Source organism: Octopus bimaculoides, chromosome 14 (assembly GCF_046866305.1).
Source record: "Octopus bimaculoides isolate indiv1 chromosome 14, ASM4686630v1, whole genome shotgun sequence".
Taxonomy (NCBI): domain Eukaryota; kingdom Metazoa; phylum Mollusca; class Cephalopoda; order Octopoda; family Octopodidae; genus Octopus; species Octopus bimaculoides.
In genome coordinates, this window is record NC_142941.1 from 46262637 (window position 1) to 46283855 (window position 21219).

Consider the following 21219-nt stretch of genomic DNA (forward strand, 5'->3'; position numbering starts at 1 on the left):
AGATTATTTCACTGGAAGAAAAGAAATTGTGACTTTCACGATATTTATTATTATTATTATTATTATTATTATTATTATTATTATTATGACAAGGCCTTACGCCTTCAGTAGAAAGGATTATTATTATTATTATTATTATTATTATTATTATTGTTATTATTATTAAGGCGGCGAGCTGGCAGGTCGACTTTATCTTTCATCCTTTATCTTTCATCCATTCGGGGGGTGGGTGGGTGTGTGGATAAAATAAGTACCAGTTGAGTACTGGGGGTCGATGTAATAGATTTATCCCTTGCCCTAAAATTTCAGGCCTTGTGCCTATAGTAGAAAGGATTATTATTATTATTATTATTATTATTATTATTATTATTATTATTATTATTATTATTATTATTATTAAGGTGGCGAGCTGGCAGAATCGTTAGCACGCCGGGCGAAATGCTTAGCGGTATTTTGTCCGTCTTCACGTTCTGATTTCAAATTCCACCGGCGTCAACTTTATCTTTCATCCTCAAGGTTGATAAAATAAGTACCAGTTGATCACTGGGGTCGATGTAATCACCTCACCTGCTCCTCTTAAAACTGTTAGCCTCATGCCAAAATTAGAAAGAATTATTATTATAATTACAATTACTACTGGAGTCAACAATTCTGACCTCTATTAATTTTGCCTCTAGGTTCAAATTGCTAATAAGCCACCCATTTGTTCATATATATATATATAATATCCAGACTGATGTGTTATGTATCCCTAAGGCATGTAACAAGGCTCAACTCATATCTCCTATCTTTCTTGCTAGAATTATCCCTTTTCTCACACAAACTCTCTTTCATTCCCTTTCTCCATGACTAACTTCATTTTATTGTGATACACATTTGCCGCTGTTTTAAAATTGTTTTCTTTTGTTTTAATGACTGTCTCTGTTTACATTTCTTCAATTCTAAAATATTTGATTGAAATTTTGCTTTGATTGCAAATATTATAACAATTAAACCGTGCCGACACATTACGATTCGCTTGATTCCCTTATTTAACTCTATTATTCCACGTTTTTAATGTTTATTCCTGTTTTTCGCCAACAGTCAATCGTATCATCCAACAACTTTCATTAACTTCAAATTGTCATAACCTGTTCAATCGGGTTTAACCGAGTATTTGAATATTTACGATGTAAATACTGCTGCACCATTTATAAACTTATATAAACCATTGTATTGTTTTAAAAATCCATTTCTGTATGATGATCGTTTACGTCTTTCAGCTTTAATAAAACACACACACACACACACACACACACACACACACACACACACACACACACACACACACACACACAGTTGGTGGGTGACATTTATGTAGTAAAGCATACACACAAAAAAGAGAAACAGTCGCGCGACAGGGTTGTAGGCAGATTTACTTCTGCTTTTATAGCGCGTAAAGAAAGCGTTGTTGTAGGAATGTACGCAGCACATGTACTACAGCAATTCTATGCGTAGATTTAATACTGAGATTGAACATATATATATATATATATATATATATATATATATATATATATAATATTTTATGCATAGTAATCAGAGTAGCCTTGATAATTTCATTGAATTGGTTGCATATTTTGCCACAAAAGGAAAATATTACTATCAATCTATTTTATCCAGGATAGGCACTGCCTACCTTGCCTACCCAGGCGGCACGTCCCTGGTATATATACACTCATGTATGTATATATATACATGCATACATACATGCTTAGCGGCTTTTCGTCCGTTTTTACATTCTGAGTTAAAATTCCTCTGAAGTCGGCATTGCTTTTCATCCTTTGGGATCGACAAAATAAGTACCAGTTGAGTTCTGGGGTCGACTAGCTCCCTCTCCCAAAATATCAGGCTTTGTGTCTACAGTAGAAAGGATTATTATTATAATAACTTGGGGAGTTCGAAGATAAAAGGTTTGAGTAGTTTATATAAATCTTTGTTCTCTATCTTCCTCAGAACTATTTTATTATTCTCATCTATTGTATATTTGTGTGTTTCATTGAAGACGTGTTTTTCTCATTCAAGTAAACTTTTTTGGCTTCTTTCCATGTTTTATAGATATTTGTATTAGTTCCATTTTATTTTGTCTACATCTTTTTGAATTCCTACAGTAGATATTTTATTACGATTTCCTTGTTACTGAAGATTTCCTTGTATTCATGATAAATATAATAACTTTGTATCGGATTTTGTGCAATTCTAAATAGAGTCATTATTTTTCTTGTTGCACCGTCTACTTCCTAATTTAATACTTTGTAATTCTGTTAAGAATATTATAACTTAATTTATTTCTGAAATAGCTCGAATAATGATACCTATTAACTTATTTTTGGCATTTAGTTATCTTTTAAGTATTAATCTAATGCGTCGTAACCCGTTCTTTTACTTGTATACATATTTTTTACTCTGTCTAATTTCAAACTGTTTGTAAGTCTGTGTTTAGTCTAATTTTCTAATACCTGTCTCATTATCTGACACGATACCTCTGATTTATATTAATTTTCTTCTCTTCAAGAATGAACTGTTACATTTTTTAAACCATCAACCCCACCAAAATTTAAAAAAAAAATAATAAAAACTTAATAACTTAATTTCATGCTAATTTCTCTACCGTATCGGAACAGTGAATGTAACACAGCCAGCAGTTGCTTGTAATCTTTAGCATGCAGCATTGCTGTTAAACCGACACAAACAATGTTTGGCTGTCATCACATACCACTCCTACTTTAGTAAATTAGTTGACAGCATTAGCATCAAACAGAGAATAGTCGGGGAGTCATCTTTGGATATTCTTTACGTTTTCAGTTTTTAATTATTTGTTCTTTGCTTGTATTTTCAAATAAAATTCCTTTAAATGTTCTAGTTCTAAATCTGATGTCTTGTTTTTTATTTAGTGTATCTAAAATCTGCAGTGGAGGCGCAATGGCCCAGCGGTTAGGGCAGCGGACTCGCGGTTTCGATTCCCAGACCGGGCGTTGTGAGTGTTTATTGAGCGAAAACACCTAAAGCTTCACGAGGCTCCGGCAGGGGATGGTGGCGAACCCTGCTGTACTCTTTCACCACAACTTTCTCTTACTCTTTCTTCCTGTTTCTGTTGTATCTGTATTTCAAAGGGGCCAGCCTTGTCACACAGTGTCACTCTGAATATCCCCGAGAACTACGTTAAGGTACACGTGTCTGTGGAATGCTCAGCTACTTGCACGTTAATTTCACGAGCAGGCTGTTCCGTTGATCGGATCAACTGGAACCCTCGTCGTCGTAAGCGATGGAGTGCCAACAACAAAATCTGCAATTCTGTTTGGATTCAAAGTTGCTTCCAGGTTAGAGCTATCCAACGTGCATATTTGGCAGCCTACGCTCTTGGGGATGGAGTGTAGCTGTAAACTATGTATGTAGTATGGGAAAGTATTCGCTTCATACATTTATGCATTTATACATTTTCTTTTGTTTCATTTTCGAGAATTGAAGTGCCAAGCTCTCTAAGTAGATCGTCATAATTTTTATCGAGTGCTGGTTTACTTATTTCTGGCGTTGCGGAACTTCGCTTGATCCATTTCCGTACATATATTTGCATCAAATACACAGAACATATTCCTCTTAACTTTCGACCGAATAATATGATTTTCATTTGCATAGTTTACTATGCTTTGTTTCTGATCAGTTAGAAATGAGTACAAACTATTACAAATGCATAACTTACAATAGACACAGAGCAATAACATTAAACAAATAAATGCATTAATTACAAATCAAAAGCTGTCTATCAAAAGTTGATTTTGGTTTTCATGGCTGTTAACTTCATCGATGTTAATGGACATTCCTTGGAGATATATACAGAGTGCGCATAGTCTGTCGTAATACAATAACAAAAAGTACTACTACTACTTTCACCACAATCAACTCTACCATCACCATCACAACTAATAGTCTGCTTCCTCCTTCTCCTCCTACTATTACAACCACTGTTACAACAACAACAACAACAACAACAACAACAACAACTGCTACTACTACTACTACTACTACTACTACTACTACTACTACTACTACTACTACTACTACTACTACTACTACTACTACTCTGTTTGATACAATGTGTTTGAGTGTTGTGCTTTTAACAATCTTAAAACTATGGAAGGAAATTGCAGGCACCATCACAATCTTTAATATAAATGAAACAATGTTATGGTGTTCCATATAAATTTATTCCCCATATTAGAAATGTGTTGTTGTTGTTATTATCCCTGTTATGGCAAAATTTGTGGCAAAATTTGAAACCATTTTCATTACTATTATTAAGGCGGCGAGCTGGCAGAATCATTAGCACGCTGGATGAAATGCTTAGCGGTATTTCGCCCGTCGCTACGTTCTGAGTTCAAATTCCGCCGAGGAGGTCGACTTTGCCTTTCATCCTTTCGGAATAAAATAAAAACGAAGAACTGATAAAATTATGAATGAACTAAAGGAAGAGAAAGTTACTGAGTGAGGAGGGGATGGGCTTCGATTTTTTTGAAATACTCAAATGATAGATTAGTAGTGAAAGCCACACTCGAATTTCATGCTCAGCGCATGTGTAACTATGTTCTACGGTTTGAGTTTAAATGCGGCCGAGATCATCTCAAACTTTTATCCATTCGGAGTCGATAAAAAAAGGTAAGAGTCGAGTTCTAGGTATTAATCCCTTCTACTATAGAGACAAGGCCTGAAATTTGTGGGGAGGGGCTAAGTCGATTAGGTCGACCCCAGTGTTCAACTGATACTTATTTTATCGACCCCGAAAGGATGAAAGGCAAAGTTGACCTCGGCGGAATTTGAACTCGGAACGTAAAGACAGGCAAAATACCGCTAAGCATTTCGTCCAGTGTGCTACCGATTCTGCCAGTTTGCCGCCCTCGTTATAGGTATTAATGTAATCGGCTATCCCTCCTAAATCACAATTCAGGCATTGTGCTTTATCAGAACGAATAATTATGTTTTGTTTATATGCAAACGTTCCTCGTGACGGCACCGACAAATTTGTATAAATTATAAATGTTTTACTAGATATTAAAAATAAAAAAAATGGTCGAAATCTGGTTTAAGCTCCCTATATAACCACTTATGACTTTTCATGTTTTGGAATTTTCAGAAAAAGAATTTGCGAATTTGTGCTCTATACTCGAGAATTCACACGACTGTGAAAAAATTTTAAAAGAAGTTTTTAAACACCCCCTCTTCCCCCATAAATCCTAAAAATTCCCATCTTTTTCGAATTAAAAAAAAACCCAAAGTTTAAAATACAAACAGTACGAATCTTTTCTTTAAATCCCTTGGGTGCATCATGATTCCATTAGATGTGTTTATGTGGGAAAAATATAAAAAATACATTAATATATATCAGAATGACAAAGAAACGTAGACGGTATCAGCTGGTTGGGAAATCTGCTAAAAATAACAGCCAAATAACCCTTAAATCATGCACACAAAAAGTGTTTTTTTTTTGCATGATCGTATGAATTCCTGTAGAAACAGAAATTCGCAAAATTTTTTTTTTAAATTTCAAAGTCTAAAAAGTTATGAGGCGTTATATGGGGTGCTTAAACCAGAATTCCGCTAAAAACTTTTCGTTTTGGAAGATTTTACAAATAAATTCGGTACGTCAAGATATCTGTAACGATAATGGGGTAGACGGAAGATTTGTCTTTCGCACGACATTTTATTTTAATTTCTTTGTTTTCAATAATCAACATAGTCAATATTCAACAGATTTTCTTCTACGTGAAGAACGGTGGAAAATGTTGACAAAAAATAAAAGGAGCAGTATGGGGGGACGCTTCATCAAAGCAAGACGTGAAATCTTCGTATACACGAAGAGGACTTTTTTTTTTGAAAAAAAAAAGACTAACAAAATAAAACAAAAGAAAAAACAAATAGGTAAATGGTAATGAAACAAGGAGATGCACTCAAAAGCATAGAGACTAAAAATCTCAGATCTCAAAATACAAATTTGCACGACATAAACAAAAGTAATAAAAGCAAGAACGGACACGCACGCATACATACTTGTCAACTAACAAGAAATAAATAAAGACAGGCAGTCGTAGTGGGTTGGAAAACTTGCTCGGCGAGAACAACAACTAAAAACATTGATAGCAGTAACATCTACACATATTCATAAACATTATTCCTTTCAACTCTAGGCACAAGGCACGAAATGTTTTGGAGAGGGGGTCAGTCGATTAGATCGATCCCAGTACGCAACTGGTACTTAATTTATCGACCCCGAAGGACGAAAGGCAAAGTCGACCTCGGCGGAATTTGAACTCAGAACGTAAAGACAGACGAAATACCGTTAAGCATTTCGCCCGGCGTGCTAACGTTTCTGCCAGCTCGCCGCCTTAATAAAAAAAACTGCTGGCCTCGTGCCAAAATTTGAAAACTTCAAAGGCGGTGAGCTGGCAGAATCGTTTGCATCCCGGACAAAGTGTTTAGTGTCATCTTGTTCGTCATTACGTACGTTTTGAAAAGTGAATTTCGTTGAGATCGATTTGGCTTTCACCCTTTCAGGGTCAATAAAATAAGAACCAGTCAAGCACTGAGTTGATGTAATTGACTTATTCCTTCCTTCAAAATTTCATAAGAATCCTTTCTACAATGGGTATAAAGGCCATTGTAAAAATGATTCTTCCTTTTCGTCTTCTTCTTGAAAAACGTGTTTACTTGTTTTTCTGTTTATGGATTAGATTCTGTCTATTTGTTTTTGGAACTTCTGATTATAATCTACGTGTCGTAACGCGTGGGAGTGTGACAAAGACAAGCAAGAAAATGTCGTCTTTTCTTGCCATGTTTCGGCAAAAGACATTTTCGACGCTTTCAATTTCCTTCGCTTATCTGTTCTCAAGCAGTGGAAGAGGTGCTCGCCACAGTAATGGCTTTTACTAATATAAACAAGTACGCCCTCCAGTCAAACAGTTGTGAAACGCAAAAGAACGTTAGCATAATGTTTTAAAGAGAGAAAACATAAAACATGAAGGCTTTATAACACAGAACAAACAGACACACGCGGAGAAAATAAATAACATTGTGGCAAATAACAATAATAATATTGATTTAAACAACCTAGGCGAAAAGGCAAACAAAACAACAACAGTAGTAACAACAACAGCATCAGCAGCAGCAACAACAACAACCCTCACCTACACACAAACTTTGTAAAATAAAAGTAACGATATAAATTTGAATGAAAGAGCAGTTTCACCTTTTGCAAACTACTTCCAACAGTCGAGATAAAGGCATGAAGATTTTAGATGAAAGAATAACAGCATGCTAGCAATTTTTGAAAACAAAAGTGGGTGTATTTTACGCACAAATGAAAGAAACTGCTGGGGCATTCCTTGTATTCATGAAAAAAAAAATCTTTTGAGGAAATCTTCACTGATAGATAGAATGAGACCTGCTACACAGAGAGAAGGAAAACATTAGTCACAAATATATGTTATTTTTGAAACAGATACTCTGAGTCAGTTCGTCACAAACCTGCCCATAGAATAACCCGACAGTTTTTCGGATAAAAACACGAGGGTTACCGTTGAAAATATAATATATAGGTAACGGTGTTTACCCTAGCTCTTGGGCCTTTTAAGTAACTCAATTTGGGATGTTGGTCGATGGTCTTGTGATCTTTTGGCGTTATTTCGTTGCGTACGGCTACTATGGACATGCAAGTTCTTGTGATCTTACAAAATCATAAAATGATCTTTTCTTCTCTAGGCACAAGGCCCGAAGTTTTTGGGGAGGGGACCAATTGATTAGATCGACCCCAGTAGGCAACTGGTACTTAATTTATCGACCCCGAAATGATGAAAGGCAAAGTCGACCTCTGCGGAATTTGAACTCAGAACGTAAAGACAGACGAAATACCGTTAAGCATTTCGCCCGGCGTGCTAACGTTTCTGCCAGCTCGCCGCCCTAATCATAAAATGATCTGGCATGAAAAGTCTTACGACTGGTCGTTCAGAGTGGAATGTCACGTTGCTGAACGTCATATTAAAAATCATTTAAACGCTTTCTTCCTAGAAGAGGGGAGAAATCTGTTAAAAGAAAAGTGGTTGGGTGGGGGAAGAAACACTATACGCGGCTCTGAAAGTTTCAAAGGTGAACACCTCTTCCATATCTCCAGGAGATGACCAGAAAGTGAAATTGAATTTTACAATCAAAGTTCTAAGCAAAACAGAAAGAGCTGATAGATTTAATAAATGACACGGGACACACGAAAGGAGTAGCAATGAGTTAGTTGGCGGGGTTGATACAGAATAAGCGATAACTGAGAAGGATTAGTGAGATGCCAGATCTTCAACAGAAGTTTGGAGAAACGCCTACATGGTCCGAAATATTCTGGTTTCCAGATAGTCTGAGAATCAGAGGCTTTTGTGTATTGCAATATCGTAGTATTCGCTACGGTGCATAAAGTGCATCTCTTTTGTTCCATTAATATAAGACTTTTCTCTCTAATTTTCCACTTACCTTTTTGTATAATTTTATGTCTTATGGACGAAAGAAGGAGTCATACATGAATAGACACCTACAATTTTAAGCTGGGTAAGCCTAGAGTTACTTTTATATTTAATGAGCTTGAACACCGTTACTATTAATCCATTATCGTAAAATCACTATTTTCAATTTTCTCATTAATCTTGTGATCTTTTCAGTGATGAACTCTGCGGCTATTCTGGTTATATTTGTAAGTCTAAATCTAGCATTGATATTAAACTCATCTTCTATTTTGGCTAGGTGTATGAATCTAATTTAGGGCTGATATCAAAATCATATCTATGATCCTTGGATGTGATAAAAGCTTCTCGTTTACGTAGGTATTTAATCCTTTTATCTAATCTCATTCATTTTATATTTAACTTCTGAATCATTGTCATTGGAAGATTGAGTAGTTACCTTTAATGCTTTTTAAAGATATTATCGTTAAAAGCTTTCTAATATTTGGTAGGCTCTATTTCATATACATTATTAATTTTGTCAGAATATATAAACGAATTTGTATTGCTTTCAACCTCATTAATATCAGAATGAGTTTTATATTATAAATGGTTAACTAATCTTAGAGACCTTGGTTGTCGTAAGAATTGGTTCTTGTTTTTAAGATGAAGAATTTTTTAGAAGTACGCGTATTAGTGTTGTAGACAAAGGCTTTCCATCTCATATACTAAGCTTTCCTTCTCGTATACTGGTCTACTTTTGTGAGCGGTTTTCGTAAAAATTTCTTTGATGGTATTGGTACATAATCCAAATATCAACGATCCGTGTTTATGATGCAGATTAAATCTATGAAGAGGGCTCAACTTCATCGTGAAATGCCAATCATTCAGCAAATTTACAGCTATGACTTAGAGAGACTTGTACCACGTAGGAAGAGCCTGATATACTGCATACAGTATAATTGAAATTCAGACGTTCATAATTAGATACAGTCCCATACAGTATAATTGAAATTCAGACCATACAGTATAATTGAACTACCATACAGTATAATTGAAATTCAGACGTTCATAATTAGATATTCCTTTCCGTGTAAGTGTGTGTGTGTGTGAGAGAGAGAGAGAGAGAGAGACTGTGTGTGTATGTGTGCGCATAACGTTACACTACGTAAATTATATGAAATAATTGCTACTGTATGAGGTGAAACAGTTAATGGTATATGCTCATGCAAGAGAAACGAAGCAGATGTAACAAGCGAAGGATCAGCGTATCGCTCGAACTGCAACTCATCTTTATTGGTGCAATTAGAACGAAGTTTGTTCTCGCATTAATTTGTTCACACACACACACACACACACACACACACACACACACACACACACACATGAAAACATATACACAAACGCATATACGTACATATATGTATAATGTGTATTATATATATTATACATGTAATATCAATATTATAAATAATATCTATGTAAAATGCATATTATATGATGTACAGTATATATATACATATATACCCAGGAAGGATAAGTGAGATACTCAGTGAACAATTTGAAGTGTCTTCACTTCCCCTCTTGGACACATGCAGATAAAAAACCCGGCTGAATTCTTTAATACTGCTGCTCTAAAAAAAAAAGAGGCGCCAACCATCAGTTACATCAACATTGAGGAGACAGATGTAACAGCGGGCATTGATGAAATGAACTCAAGCTTCGCAGCTGGTCCTGATGCTTTCCCAGCTATTCTCCTGAAGTCATGTAATTAGGCTGTAGCGAAACCACTTTAGATGCTCTTCCAAAGTTTCCTTGCAAATGGTAAACTTCATAAAAAGCTAAAAGAAAACATTATATACCCTATCCACAAAAGTGGAAGTAGAGCAGAGGCCAAAAACTACAAGCCAATCTTTAGTTTTTGAAAGACTGGCCTCAATATTCCTAGAAGAAAATGGCCTGCTGAACAATACGCAGCATGAATTTCGTCCAGGAAGAGGCAGGGTTTTGAAACAGCTGCTTGACCATTCGGATGTCAGGCATCTGATAAGGTAGATTATATCATGATATGTCATAAGCTACGAGACCTTGGCATTGCTAGTAAACTGGGAGAGTGGTTGCATGACTTCCTTAAAGATAGAAGTCAGAATGTTGCAGCCAATGTTACCCTTTCTGTGGAAACTCAAATCCTTAGTGGTAAAAATGTCAGCATGATTAAAGATCGCACACGCATGGCTTTTGGTAATATACAGAGTCAATAGAAGACACGAAGAATTGGAAAATTGTCTCGGCATTATTCATTCGAAGGATTAACCATATCCTCAATGCGAAAACAACCCATTTAGTATGGCTATAAAGCAGTGATTGTGGAGGCGCAATGGCCCGGTGGTTAGGGCAGCGGACTCGCGGTCATAGGATCGCGGTTTCGATTCCCAGACCGGGCGTTGTGAGTGTTTATTGAGCGAAAACACCTAAAGCTTCACGAGGCTCCGGCAGGGGATGGTGGCGAACCCTGCTGTACTCTTCCACCACAACTTTCTCTCACTCTTACTTCCTGTTTCTGTTGTGCCTGTAGTTCAAAGGGTCAGCCTTGTCACACTGTGTCACGCTGAATATCCCTGAGAACTACGTTAAGGGTACACGTGTGTGTGGAGTGCTCAGCCACTTGCACGTTAATTTCACGAGCAAGCTGTTTCGTTGATCTGATCAACTGGAACCCTCGTCGTCGTAAGCGACGGAGTACCAACAACAACAACAACAACAACAACAACAACAAAGCAGCGATAGCCAGACACTCGGTATTTCAGATTGCGCAGTATGTAACGGTAGGTAGAACTCAGAATTTAACAGCAGCAAAGATTGTGACAGCCATTTACGTGAAGACCAAGATAAAGACAATAATAAGGCTCGAAACTAAGTCCTGACGATGAGAAGTGTTCAAATGAAAGGTTGACATTTTTAGGTACATTGATTGATGGTCTCAGTGGTGCGATAGAAAAGAGAACATAACGGGAGATTTTAAAGTAGCAGTTCTCATATTCTAGTATTCCTTTATTCTTTTATTTACGAACTGGTTTCTGTTATTGAATTGCAGCCATTTGGGGGCCACTGCTTTCAGTAATTATAGTCGATATGTCGACTCCAGAGCATTTTTCTGGTAGTTTATTTTCATTGATCTTACAAAGGATGAACTGAGAAAATTGATCTTTCGTAATGGGAAATGACTAAATTTCTCTTTTTTGATCATATTTGCGTGTATGTGTATATGAGAGAGAGAGAGAAATAGAGAGAGAGAGAGAGAGAGAGAGAGAGAGATAGAGAGAGAGAGAGAGAGAGAGAGAGAGCGAGAGAGAGAGAGAGAGAGAGAGAGAACGAGAAGAATAGTGAGTGAGAGAGAGAACGAGAAGAATAGTGAGTGAGAGAGAGAAAGAGAGAAACTACATAGCGCTTACTCTTTGAGATACTGCCAATGAGAGTGATAAACACTTGTGTAACGTCTGTCCAAATGTATGCATGTTCGAACGTACGCATGTATGTATATATATATGTATATATATATATATATATATATATATATGCTTGTATATACGTGCACAAACACGCACACATGGGGAAACTCTTAGAATGAATATAGTAGCAACTACTTCTTGGTGCGTACCTTGGCTAGTTTAAGGGCGAGTATACACACACACACACACACACACACACACACACACACACACACACATATAATATATATATATATATATACATATGTATATATATATATATATACATTTACATATATATATGTATAAATATATATATATGTATATCTATCTATCTATCTATTAAATTTGTAGCTTGCTATTACAAGTATTCTATTAAGAATATGAAAATTATACAAGTATAAGGTGTATTGTGAGCATTTATAGAACAGTCTTATATCAACTCAACAAACAATTAAAGATTGAGAAGAGATGTTAAAAGTTTGATAACATCTTAATCCAATCATACGATCGTTTCAAATGGTAGCACAAACATGTAAGAAACATGGAAGAGATTAAATTAATTGTAATTAATTTAATTAGATATTACCGTTCTCGTCAGTGTAAAAAATGAAGGAAACATAAGAAAAATCGTAACAGAAGAAATATATTGTTACAGGATCCTGCATTGAGCCCGTGTCGGATAACTCATTAGGATATTAATAAAACAGAACGTGAAAGATGAAATATAAAATATATAAACATGGTTATGTAGTGTTAAGTCTAGTTGTACACGTTTAGATGTGTATATATATATATATATATATATATATATATATATATATATATATATATATATATATATATATATATATATATATATATATATATATATATATAAATATATATATATATATATATATATATTTATACGATGTATATAAATTACAATTACATACATATGTATATATATTTATGTATATGTGTGTCTCTATTCATATTCTGGTAGATATATACATAAATCTGTGCATATTTTCTCTTATATACACATACACAGACGAACATGCATTCGCATATATAGATATATGTAAACATCTTTATAAATGTATATATATACATATATGTATATATATATATATATATATATATATATATATATATATATATATATATATATATATATATATATATATATAACAATTAAAAGGGTAAAGGTTTATCAATTTATTAATTTATTAATAAATTAACAATTAATAATTTTACCAAGCCCTTCGGTATGTAAACACCATTATCGGTGGAGAACTTATTTAAAAGTTCTTATACATTTATAAACATAATTAAGGGATCAGCAAATAGTTGCTGCACCACATACCGAAGTTCAGAAATAGCAGCTAAAAAGCTGAGACTCCAACAGATAGCATTACTTGGAGTCTCAGCTTTTTAGCTGCTATTTCTGAACTTCGGTATGTGGTGAAGCAACTATTTGCTGATCCCTTAATTATGTTTATATATATATATATATATATATATATATATATATATATATATATATATATATATATATATATATAAACGTGTATATATGTATATAACTTTGCAGATGTATACATGTGTATGAACATATAAAAACATACACGCACACACAAATGTATATCCATGCATGTATACATATATGCATATACACATATGTTCCCATACATTTCCTTAACTGTATATTTCGTTAACATTTTGCACCTAATAAAGCAGAAATCTTTCATAGCTCGTAAATCAGAGAGTATTTCTTCTTCTCTTGGTTACTATTGATTATTATTATTATTATTATTAATTGTTATTATTATTATTATTATTATTATTATTATTATTATTATTATTATTATTATTATCATCATTTGTTGCTGTTTTTGTGCCTGTAGAGGCTCCTCTAGTCGGCGTGAATGTTATTAGAGCTAATGTCATTATGCTTATGGATGATGATGATGATGATGATGATGATGATGATATTGAGAACTATGTTGAGGATGCTGCAGACATTGATGATGATGATGGTGATGATGATGTCGAGGATGATGATGGTGTTGAGGGTGATGATGAAGACGATGATGTATAGATCCACATGATAAACACCTTTTCAGAACTCGTTATGAGAAAATACACACATGCAGAATTTATCAGTTTCTCTATATTCTCTTTCTGTGCGTGTGTGTCTGTCTATCTCTCAAAAACGCACGCACTCTCATACATACATATATATATATATATATATATATATATATATATATATATATATATATATATATATATATATATATATATATATATATATATATATATATATATATATATATATATATATATATATATATATATATATATATATATATATATATATACTCCAACATACGCACTCTCACATACAAATAAACTATTGTGCTCACAAATACACAAGGAAGGGAACCAAATTAGATTAATAAACGGGCTGTCCATATGGAACGCGCGATCGTCATCTAAAATTAATGACTTCTGAGAGAGTAACAACAGGAACAACAACATCAATAATAATATCAACAACAATAACAACCACAATAAAATAATGATGATGATGATAACAACAACAACGAACAACAACAACAAAACAAAAACAATTATAATTGCGATAGAACGCGGACTAAATAACATAAAACTGGCAAAAATCGAAGCGTAATGGTGAAAATAAAATAATAGGTAGCAATACTCCCGCTGTTTCCGTGAAAACGTTACAAATCGTAAATTAAGTCATCTGACGAGAAAATGACAGCAAAAGGCAAGGAAGAGAGTAATATATATAAAATAGATAGAGATAGATATATAAATATATACATTATGTATATATATATATATATATATATATATATATATATATATATATATATATATATATATATATATATATATACACATACATACGTACATATATATGTATATATCTGTATGTATACGTACCTACACGTATACATATATATAATTTAGTTTAGGCTTTACGGTACTAATGCCAGTTGTTAGAACTCAGCATACTTAGGCTTAGAGTAAAGTGTTAGGAGAGTACAGGGTGTAATATTAATTACTTCCGTCAGCGGTGAGCTCACAGTTAAGTACGCCATCCTGTGAGAGATAAATATCTTTTGTAATTGTGTATAAAATTGACATATGCACACACACACACGCAGACACACAGATGTATATATATATATATATATATATATATATATATATATATATATATATATATATATATATATATATATATACACACACACACACACACACATATATATATATATATATATATTTGTGTGTGTGTGTGTGTATGTATTTATATATATGTATATATATATATATTTATATATATATATATATTTATATATATGTATTTATATGTATATATGTGTTTATTTATATATATATGTATATATACATATATATATATATGTATTTATTTATATATATGTATATATATATATATGTATGTATATAAATATATGTATACATATGTATTTATATATATATGCATATATAAATATATATGTATTTGTTTATATATATGTATATAAATATATATATATTTATTTATATATATGTATATATAGGTATATATATATATATGGGAGAATATACAAAAAATAACAACAGACGAGGACAGGTGGTGTAAATAACAAAAGTATATATTAGTATGACGCTCGGGAATACGGAAAGTCTTAGACGTTTCGAGCTACGCTCTTCAACAGAAAGAATACGGAGACAAGGAGAAAAACACGTAACTTCCGGTCAACCATAGCTATGATTGACCGTTGACCGAACACTATTCAATTTTTTTTCTCCGTGTTTTTCTCCTTGTCTCCATATTCTTTCTGTTGAAGAGCGTAGCTCGAAACGTTAAAGACTTTCCGTATTCCCGAGCGTCATACTAATACATCCTTTTGTTGTTTACACCACCTGTCCTCGTCTGTTGTTGTTTTTTCGTACATTCTCCCATATATATATATATATATTAATATTAAATTTACAGAAAAACAAAAGACGAAGACAGGTGTATAAACAAGAAGCAGGTGTATTAGTGTGACGCTCGGGAAGGTGAGAAAGTCTTTTACGTTTCGAGCCTATATATATATATATGTCGACTTGCAATAATTTAAGCGGAATGTCAGCACTATAATTGTTCCCATCTCGTATCACCATAGGATCACCATAGGATCACCATAGGATCACCATAGGATAGGGATCACCATAGGATCACCATAGGATAGGGGATCACCATAGGATAGGGGATCACCATAGGTTAGGGGCAACTCGTATTCTAGTCTCTAACTAATAAAAAGTTCTTTAAGCGAAAAAATACTCAATTCTGAAATACTATATATTTTCTTAATAACTGGATATGCCGTCTTTACATTAAAGCTATTAGTTTTGCACTAACATGTTTGTTTAGCAACTTCTTTTATTGCACCTTTAGTAATTAATTCTTAAAAACAAACAAACAAAAGCAGTGGAGTGTCGATGGTGGTTTACCTGATTTAAGTTATGTATTCTTATTTGTTATTTACGGGTGTTTTATTTCACGTGGTTTCGTTTATAACGGTTTGCTGTGTATGCATATGGGTTTGCGTATTTGCTGAAACGTTTGTTTATTTGTCTATGTATCTGTTCAAAGAACAAATATACAAGTTGCTATCATTGACCGTCTTTCTGAGACTATCAAAGTGATATCTGAAGTAGTAAAATTAGCAAGGTTTTGACAACACGTAAAGGTGCTGTATATTTTAGAAAACTGAAATAAAACACGAAATTGTTGTGTTCATATTTTCCGTTCCTCTAGACAATACAATTTTAGACAGTCGACATTGGTACACATTGCACTTTATATATACACTTTATATACTTTATGCACAATTTTATAGACTTAATACACAGCGCTCTCCTTCTTTCTCTCTCACTCTTCGCCTTAGCCTTTTTTTCTCTCCCTTTTCTTTTGCTCTTCGTATTTCCTTTCAACTAATCACGTGAACGGATTACAAGCGGGCTAAGTAACGGAAGAAAACAAAACGTAGCTAAAAGAAAGAATTACACATTTCACTCACCACCACCTCTCCTTTTCCCTCCTCCTGCTAAGCATTTTGTCTGGCGTGCTAACGATTTAATCAACTTCCCCTCCCCGCAAAATTGCTGGCTTTGTGTGAAAAAAAATTGAAAGAATTAATAATAATAACGACAGCATTAATAATAATTCTTTCTAATTTTGACACAAGGCCAGCAATTTTGAGGTGTAGGGAAGTCGATTACATCAAACCTAGTACTCACCTGGTACTTATTTTATTGTTTCCGAAAGGATGAAAAGCAAAGTTAAACTCCTTAGGATTTCGAGCTTAGAACGTAATGAGTCGGAAGAAATACTGCTTAGCATTTTGCCCGACACGCTAATGACTCTGCTAATTAGCTTCCTCGAAGAATAATGATAAGAAAAATGAAAAGAAAATTCTTCTAGTCGATTTATGAGACCCTACAAATAATAATGTACCTTTAAATGTGATGGAGAAATTCTCTAAATATAAAGGTCTGGAAATAGAATTTGTGGTCTGAAAACAGAACTAATCGATATGATAATAGGTATTTTAGGAATGATGAAAAACATGCAGACAAATACATAGCCAAAACCTTAGGACTTATAAATATCCAAAATAGAATAAGAAAACAACTCTATTAGTTACCGCATGCATTCAATCCTGGAATAATAAAAAAACCTAAAACAAAACGCTGCACACAATGAAAATAATTTCCGGCATTGACACTACAACTATAAATTCCAGTAAATTCAATACAAATTGTGGACTCTTCCAAGGTAACTCATTATCTTCTTTGTTTTCTGTTTAGCACTGATTCCCCTAAGTAAACAGTAAACTGTGTGAAACAAATTATGGCTATAAATGTGTATGAGAAAACCGTCAACCATCTTTTCTATGTGGATGATTTGAAGCATTTTTGCAAAAAAACGATTAACAGCTGCAAGCGCTCCTTCACACTGTCAAACAGTTTAGTGATAACATCAAAATGGAATTGGGACTTGACAAATGTACCAAGTTTATATTCGAAAAGGGAAAACTACTAAGCACATGCGGCATCGCCCTAAATAGAGATACGAAATAAAATAATTAAAACCCGAGGACAGTTGTATGCATTTAGTTATTTGTAAAAGAGACGAAACTAAGCACTCACTAATGAGATAAATAGATGAAAAAAATGAATGCCATTGCTGAGTAAATCGATTCTGAAAACTGAGTTGAATGCCAGAAACAAAATTGAGGCCATAAACACGGTAGTTGTAATCATGTACAGCTTCAATGTTATACACAAGTCCATCCACCACTGAGATCAACACTATTGGTGTCAAAATTCGAAAGCTGAGGACGATGTATCGCATCATTCAAAAGTTGACATAAATCGATTATACCTTTCAAGAAAAAGAGTATGGTCGGGGATTAATGTATTATCAGCTTTCATTTAAAATTGCAACCATGGGACTTGCTTACCTGCAATAAACAAAAAAATAATTAAAAAACCAACAAGGTGTTGAGGGTAGGTTTGAAACACAAAGATACCGAAAAGCTGCAACCAGTGATTAAGATTCAATAATATCTTTTTCACTACTGGTACAAAGTCTGAAATTTTGCAGGGACGGGGTTAGTCGATTACATCTATCCCAGTACTCAACCCCGAAAGGATGAAGAGAAGGCAAAGTCGACCTCGTGGAATACAATAATATAACTTCGGAAGGCGGCGAGCTGGCAGAAATGTTAGCACGCCGGGTGAAATGCTTAGCAGTATTTCGTCTGTCTTTACATTCTGAGTTCAAATTCCCCCGAGGTCGACTTTGTCTTTCATTCTTTTGAAGTCGATAAATTAAATACCAGTTGCGTACTAGGGTCGATCTAATTGACTGGCCCCCTCCCCAAAATTTCGGGCCTTGTGCCTAGAGTAGAAAAGAATAATATAACTTCGGGAAATTCAGCTAAATGAATCCGTACTCAAAGAAAATGTGTCCGCAACTGAAAAGGTAAAACAAATGAAAACATTACTTATTGTTGTAAGGGCCCAAGGAGCAAAGAAATATGTAGACCAAATTCTTAGCACTCTCAAATTAAGCGAATTTCAGAAGATCATACTTTTGGGTACCTCGCATATCTTACGTAAATTTTTCTCCATGTAAATACAATCTTATTCATTTAGTTTTATTATGAATATGAAAAAATTATATAAAAAGTAATTTCTTATATCACACAGACACCAGTTTATCAGTTGCATGACACATCACCTGTTTGCATCTTTGTATGCCAGAACTTGTCTCTTGACGCCTCTCATTAAGACTTGGGTGTAGATCGTAATTGTGAAAGCAAAGCGGGAAAATTAATAATAGTTTTTCTTTATATTTCACAAAATGGACATTATGGGGATATTACAAACATGTTTACGTAAAGTGTAAAGTGAGTTACATAAAATCGGACGTTGAAGGTGAAAACGAATAGGATATAAAGAGAATACATAATATACAAATGCACGTGCAATATCTTTACCCATGTATTTGTATACTGCACATCACAGGCAGTCTCACCTGACAATTCTTCAGTGTCTGTAGAATTTATTTCGAATCCGTAGCAATTCCCGGCTAAGGATTCCTTGAAGTTATCCATAGTCATTCATGAGTCGAAGCTTTTCCAGAACGAACGAGCCACTTCGTTGTCAGCAACATTCAGAGAATGTCGTCAATCTTTCCCACAGCAAATCCTCTGTATATTGCTAAAATGCAACTTTCACCGATTGCATAAAACGACGAGTAAGACGCTGGAAAAGCTTCATCACATTCTAGGAGTCAGTCTTGGTGTTTACTGGACAGAGGACTACAACTGATGCAAAGAAACGAGCCGTGGATAGACGTGCCTTACAAATAGAGACCACGCCTCTTTCTCATCCAGTAATTTCAACAATTGATGTAATCGCAGCGTGTCTGAGCAGCAAGAGCGACATCACATTAAAGTTGTCTTGCACAAAGAGTTGGCAAGCAAATATACCAATAGCTCTCGAAATAACAGGCAGCGGAACTGCTCGAGTAACAATGAAGTAGCACCAGGAGAAATAACAAAAGACGTTGTTATTTCATTGTTCTGCAAAATGTTAATTACACTGAGAATTTTGCCACGATGAAATGCGAAAGCAAAGCCGAAAATTTTGAAGGTTATCTTTGCAATTAATACATTTACTTGTTATTGAAGTGTTATTGCTTCTTGCTTGATATAAGATAAGTTTAATAGAGCAGAAATAAATCAATATGAGGCAAATTCAGTTTAACCTTACAAAATAATACAAAAACAATCGTATCAAGCTGTTTCAGGTTAAAAAGACATGGCGTATTTTGAATTTTGTGCATGGAAATTGCAAAATACAGAACGTGTAAAGCTCCTCATCGCTGGAAAGAAATATACTGCTAACCGATATGAATATCGACTATCTAAATAAAGGGGTCGGAATGTATTTCTTTAGTCCGGTAATTAAAACAAAAGACATTAATTGACACGAGGATACGTTTCCATACCACAAACATATTTCACAACTATACAATTCACCTTGCTCTTCTACTAAAACAAAAACAAACAAACGAACACAAATGCTCAGCGCCCAAAGCACTAAACACAACATTGACACAATATAATGTATGATGTGTAATACCTTGAAAGAAAATAGTGCTGATCTGAAAGTAACTTCGGAATCCCAACAGATTTGCTAATTTAGGAAGGTACATTTTTGAAAGCAAACAGATATTAGGTACAGAAATAGAAAGTTAAAAGAAAAAATACTTAAAAATACAGGAAAAATGCAAAGGACGATAATAAGAATAATTAAAGCTATTAAATGTTGAGAACGTATATTATGAAGAGAGACTGTGAACAAGCAAAACACACCAAATAAATAAAAGAGCACAACGAAATAAAACACTTGTACACGTATAAAATACTGAGCAAAAACAAAAGCCAAACGAGAACTACATAAATGAAACTATTAATATAAGTGAATATGATAAAGATTTAATAACTGAAAATTATGAACACAGAAATCTTGAATGTAAAGATAATCTAAATTTGGAATATAACGATAATCTAAATGTTGAAATGGTTAATGAATTAAAATCGATAGAAGATATTCCTGTGGGCCATCGAAAAATATAA

The 21219-nt window shown here is 33.9% G+C and overlaps 1 protein-coding gene across 3 annotated transcripts in view; it reads left to right on the plus strand.

Moving 5' to 3' along the window:
• LOC106884278 (octopamine receptor beta-2R-like) overlaps positions 1 to 21219 on the plus strand; it is a 132913-nt gene that overhangs the window by 49704 nt on the left and 61990 nt on the right. Inside the window, exons 2-3 of one of the 3 annotated variants that reach the window (XR_016244334.1) lie at positions 16017 to 16081; positions 17876 to 18164. The exons of 1 other annotated variant lie outside the window; for it this stretch is intronic. The gene's annotated coding sequence lies outside the window, so the exon portion shown is untranslated. Of the gene's footprint in view, positions 1 to 16016; positions 16082 to 17875; positions 18165 to 21219 lie in introns of those variants that run through there. One more of the 3 variants, XM_089362797.1, reaches the window with a different exon arrangement.